Source organism: Somniosus microcephalus, chromosome 13 (genome assembly GCF_052327205.1).
Source record: "Somniosus microcephalus isolate GS21.2 chromosome 13, FLI_Smic_1.0, whole genome shotgun sequence".
Lineage (NCBI taxonomy): Eukaryota > Metazoa > Chordata > Chondrichthyes > Squaliformes > Somniosidae > Somniosus > Somniosus microcephalus.
This window is the reverse complement of record NC_140999.1, coordinates 155,348,220-155,354,219: the sequence shown is the minus strand read 5'-3', so window position 1 is coordinate 155,354,219 and position 6,000 is coordinate 155,348,220.

Sequence of the window (6,000 nt, the reverse complement as noted above, 5' to 3'; positions counted from 1 at the left end):
CGATGGGTATGCACATCGTGAAACACCCATCAACAATGGGCAGCAGCAACTATTAGTGGCAGGGCGAGCCCATGACAGAACTTGCTGAATGGTGCAACCATCTCCCAACTCTGCTGAGGACAACAGAGATGAGGACTTCATAGGCCCAGCCATGAGAAGAAAACTGCTCGCCTCATACAAGCTGTTGTACGAGGTATTGGAGGGTGTGCCAAGGAGTTTCAGCATTAAGGTCGAGAGTGTGGAAGAGACCGCTTCTAGGCGGTGTGCTGACAACTTGCATGGCATCACCACTCTTCAGTCTGCCCTGGAGATTGTGGTCATGGGGCTTAAACTCTATTTGTTCCATCATTGGACATATTGGATTAATTTAGACTTTCTCCAGCCTTTGATTTTCCCAAATTAAGTTTCTAGCAAACCAAGTGAGCAACTGTTATCAGCACTAATTAGATCAATTCACTAACCATTTAGCTAACATAAATTCAACAGTTCTTGAAAGACAGGTTGCCATGACTATGGCATGCTAAAACAATCTAGTGCAGCAATTATAATGCACTGATCCGTACGGTACCAACAATATTTCAAGATTGGTGTGAGCATGGAGCCATGCTTACAATGGCTGCTCCTATTACTGTGGAGTGCTTAGTGAAGAGATCTAATTGGAATGGTTAAAGGCAGAGCGCCATTTGCAAGTATTCAGCATATGCCAGAGTGCTGTCAGTTAGTCTTCAATTGCAGTTAAATTCTACCAATTCAGAGTGATTTTAGAGTTCATGAAAGTATGTTACAATCCAGAGGGATAAGAGTATTAAACAGCATGCATTTTTTTCCTGATCTATATTGGGAAATTTACAAGTACCTGGCAATCTGCCATTTCCCTCATCAAACAGCAATTAAGCTCTGATTGACCTTAGGATCTATTTAAACCACTTCTTCAGATGTAGTACCTGAGTAGTGCCCGTAAACAGCCAGGCTGTGTTAGTAGCTATGTTAGGAACCAGACTTCTTTCCCTCCCCTCCCAGATCCTAGGGGCCCCCTCTCAGTGCTCAGAAACTCTATTCATTGTACTCACTGTATTCCCACATTTCGTTGATCACAGGACATCCCCAATGCTTTTAGATGCTAAGACACCACCCTGCAATGCCCCAGATTCCAGGATCCCTCTTCCAAGTATCCTTGATCACAGGTCCTGCTACAATGTTCCTAGAATCTCCCTCTCCATTGTTCATGGAATCCTGGTATTCTCCTCCAATGCTCTCAGACCCTGAAGGCCCTCTCCAAAATACAGGCTGACCCCCATACCAATAATGCCAGACCCTTGTCCCCTTCCCAGGATCACCCTCAATGCTAATAGCTGGTAATAATTCTTGGCATTATACCAGTTTCTTATAAAACCTCTAACTCACCATTAGCAATGCCGCAGAAGATCTGCTCTCTCTCTCTCTCTCTCTATACACACACACTGGTGAATATACCACATCACTGCTTAAAGTAAGTCAGCAGGATAAGGTTTAATTATATTGGATTCTTGAAATGAATGCTGGGGTCAGTTCCAGGTCAAGCCTCAGATCAGAAATCTGGCCTCAGGTCAGAACTCTGGCTTTGTTTAACAAGTCAGCTAAGAAGCTGTGAGACATTGTGGAACCAGTATGGTCCTAGAGAGACAGGGCTAAAACACAAAGCGGTTGAAATTCGTCTTAGGCAGTAACGCAAAAACAGGTGATTGCGAATCGGTAGCCCGTTTCACACACTGCCCAATATTCATTACCGCTGACCTCAGTGTAAAACAGACTGCCAATTTGCTATCGGCCATTTTGCGTTAAGGCGTGAATTTATACCCCAATGCATTTTAAGATTGTTAAATTCCATGCGGAATACACATACACATACGTGTTGATTTTTAAAGAAAGAAATACACTCACTTATTTGGTGTTTGCTGCAGTCACATCAAAAAGTAAAATGGCTGCTATGGATAAGGTCAGCCCAATTGATATTTAAATCATATTCACGCATAAATTTCCAGCTGACATTGGCGACAGAAACTAGAATTTTAGCACTGTGTTGGAAATCATTAACATTTATTCAGAAAGGCAAGTTTATACTTTATTGTATTAAGCACTTTATATTTTTTTATTTAATATAAAAGCAAAATAGTGCAGATGCTGGAAATCTGAAATAAAAACAGAAAATGCTGGAAATGCTCGGCAGGTCAGGCAGCATCTGTGGAGAGAGAAAGAGAGTTAAGTTTCAGGTCGATGACCTTTCGTTAGAACTGGGAAAGGTTAGAGATGTAACAGGTTTTTAAGCAAGTGTAGAGGCTGGGAAAAGGGGAGAGGGGAAGAAAGAACAAAAAGGCAGGTCTGTGATAGGGTGGAAGGCAGGAGAGATTAAATGACAAAAGGGGTGATGGTGCAAGGCAAAAGGAGATGGTAATGGGACAAGTAAAGAAACAAAAGATGGGTCTAGAGGAGTTTTAAATGAGAATGTCAGAATCCTCAGCAACAGCTGCCATCCGAAAAAATGGGGGCAGAGGTTATGATCTGAAGTTGTTAAAAATTCATGGACTATTGAACATTCATGTGGTGTAAATTGTAAAGCTGATTTATGTACATGTTCTGCCCTCTGCTGGTACCTCCTTTAGGTGCAGGAAATGCATGCCGAGGCTGACTTACTAACTAATCATTTTCCTTTCCTCTCTCATTGAGTATTCATTACAAGACAAAATGCATCTTTCTTCTGAAATGTGCCAGTGGCATTTATTCCAATGGCTTACAATGTACAACAAACCAGGAAAGTGTGATTAAGTACCAATTAGGGTGGAACCAGGAAAAACTAGCAATTTCCGAGATTCGATCCCTGATCCGTACTAAGTTAGCTGATCTTTTCCAGGGTAGCAGTCAGCTCTCTCTTTAGTTGTCATCTGCACTCCTGGGTTAAGGGGGGGGGGGGGTGGAATTGTCCAGGGTTCCCACTCCTGATCACCAGTCTGTGAGCCCTGCTGGAAGTATGCAAGTATGCATGCATTGGCATCAGATGAGGTCAGGATCAGGGCAACTGTGAATTCTACTGCCAACTACCTCCCCCACCCCCCGATCCTATCCACACACAGTAGGATGGTCTGCCAACACTAACTGTCAAGGCTCACACCTGAATAATGAACACTTGTATAAGAGACCAGAGGGTAACTGACGCATTGTACCCCATTGAGGAGTTAATCCCTTCAGGAGAGGAGGAAAGCTTGAGAGTGGAATTAAAAAGTAGCAATTAGGATGGAGGACAACATGGTGTAGAACATGCTTCCTACAATTTAAATGAATTCCTGCATTAATTAGGATACATTCAAACTGCTCTTAATGAGCTCTGTAAAATTATTTACAGAAGCAAATTCCCTTAGAACAGAGTAGGTTGAGAGGAGATTTGATAGAGGTGTTCAAAATCATGCGGGGTCTAGACAGAGTAGATAGAGAGAAACTGTTCCCATTGGCGGAAGTGTCGAGAACCAAAGGACACAGATTTAAGGTGATTGGCAGAAGAACCAAAGGCGACAAGAGAAAAACCTTTTTTACGCAGCGAGTGGTTAGGATCTGGAATGCACTGCCTGAAAGGGTGGTGGTGGCAGATTCAATCATGGCTTTCAAAAGGGAATTGGATAAGTACCTGAAGGAAAAAAAAATTACAGGGCTACGGTGAAAGGGTGGGGGAGTGGGACTAGCTGAAGTGTCCTTGCAGAGAGCTGGCACGGGCTCGACAGGCCGAATGGCCTCCTTCTGTGCTGTAACCATTCTATGATTCTTTGCTCCAATTACCGACATGAACCAGTAGCAGTTACTATAAAAGCACTGCAGAGCAGCACAAGCTGCAGAAAAACAAGAGCACAATGAACTCAAGTAGAGAAGACATTATCCTGTCAACAGATTTCATAGGTGCTGTGCAAAAGTTATCTGAAAGGCAATTTAGGCTTAGTAGACAAGGTCCGTCAAACAAAGTCTGACTCGTATCAGGAAGTTGTAGAAATGAGTTGGAATCTCATTGCATGATTTCTGCTACAATACAGACAGCTACAAAGGTGACAGGACTGATAATTTCAGACTTCTCCTGCACATCTTGCAATGGTTAACAGTCTACCATTTTGAGGATCGTAGCCACTCCTTTAGTCAAGAGGGCATGCCGTTATATATGAGCTTATGGCAGCAATTCATAAGAACATAAGAAATAGGAGCAGAAGTAGGCCATTCGGCCCTTCGAGCCTGCCCCGCCACCCAAATACATCATGGCTGATCTTCTACCTCAACTCCACCTTCCCGCACTATCTCCATATCCCTTGATTCCCTTAGTATCCAAAAATCTATTGCTCTCTGTCTTGAATAAACTCAATGACTGAGCATTCATCACAGGGGGCAGCAATTCGAGGGCAGCACAGGGCTCGCTGGCTGTATATTTCCCAGCACTAAATTTGGTTAATGAAATGTTGATGGTTCGTAAACCTAAAAGAAAAAATATTCCTTTTGTGTATTACTATAGCTAAGTTTGCTATTGGAAATTTAGTTACAGATTAATGGGAACACCTAAGCCATTTTAAAGCCTTTCACCTCACATAAACTAGAGTGATAGAGAGAGAGTGAGAATATCTCCCCTAACCCTTCTCTTCTGCAGAATAAACAATTGTAGGCTCTTGCTACCCTCCTTATATCTCAGATGTCTTAAGCTAGGTAACAGTTTGGTTGTCCTTTTTTGCACTGCCTCCAATACCTGGATATTCTTGCTGTAGCCCAGTGACCAAAATTATATAGGGAATTCCCAAGTATGGGATTTCTATCAGCCTTCTACTGAAAAAAATAGCCTACATTTCTTATTTTCTTCTGACACCTTAAACTTTGAGGGCTCTAGCTGATTTGTATATCTCAGTACCACACCAGTTGGTGCATCAACTTATTGCACCATTGGAGAACCAATTTAAAAAAATTAAACCTAGATTAAAGCTCAACAAAAAACATGTGCATATTTATCCACTTCGCCTTATTTACAGATAGTTTAAAATATTTAATCCTTGCCTTACTTAGATTACACAACTATTTGGGCTGGGGGGGGGGGAGGCGGGTTGATGGTGCACTGGTAAAGAGTCCAAGGAAAATGCTCCCAATTGCACTACTTCCAATCACAGTTGAGGTAGATACTTACGATCATGAGATTTATGGAAAAATCCGGTTGACAAGTTTGTCAGTTTTCCATTGAAAATGTAATAACTGGAAAAATAATTATTTAAAGGTATTCACCTGGAATTTCTGAAGGATTCTCTGGTGAAAGATTGGTGGAAACCTCAGAGAAACAACATAAATGACCAAAAAACAGCCATCTATGCTGTTAGGAACATAGGGAGGAGTTTTAACCCCCAAAAAACGGGTGGGTTAAAAAACTGAATCCCGACCCCAATCCGCCCACATCCAGTTTTAACGGAGGTGGGACGGGCAGCCAACACGCTCCCAGGAGGTGGGTCGTCCATTTAAATATTATAATGAGGCTGGCGTGTCTCATGGTAATCCACCATTTCAAGTTTAACTCTGGCTGGTTGGGTTTTCTGGGCCTTGGGGAACCCACCAGCCAAAGGGAGGCAAGGACTGCTGGATCTAGGAGGTAAGTGCCTTTACACTTACCTGCAGGAACCAGCGTCCCTGCCTCACACAATACAATACAATACGATACAAATCGCTTTATTGGCATGATAAGGTACATCTTATGTTGCCAAAGCATCAAAATACATTTATGGTTGAACACATAAACGCGGTTCCATTCATACAGTGTATAAACAGGTATATCCCTGAGTTTATAAATATATTTTCGCCTTGTTTATATATACTCTTGTCTTAGTTTACTGGTTGTCCCTCTGTTCATGGCAAGCTGTAACATAGTGTGCCGCCAGTGTTACACAGCTTCTCTCCTCCCCCAGTAGGAATGGGAGTTTTTGGTTGTCAGTCAGATTTCTGAATTCAGGGCATATTTGTGAG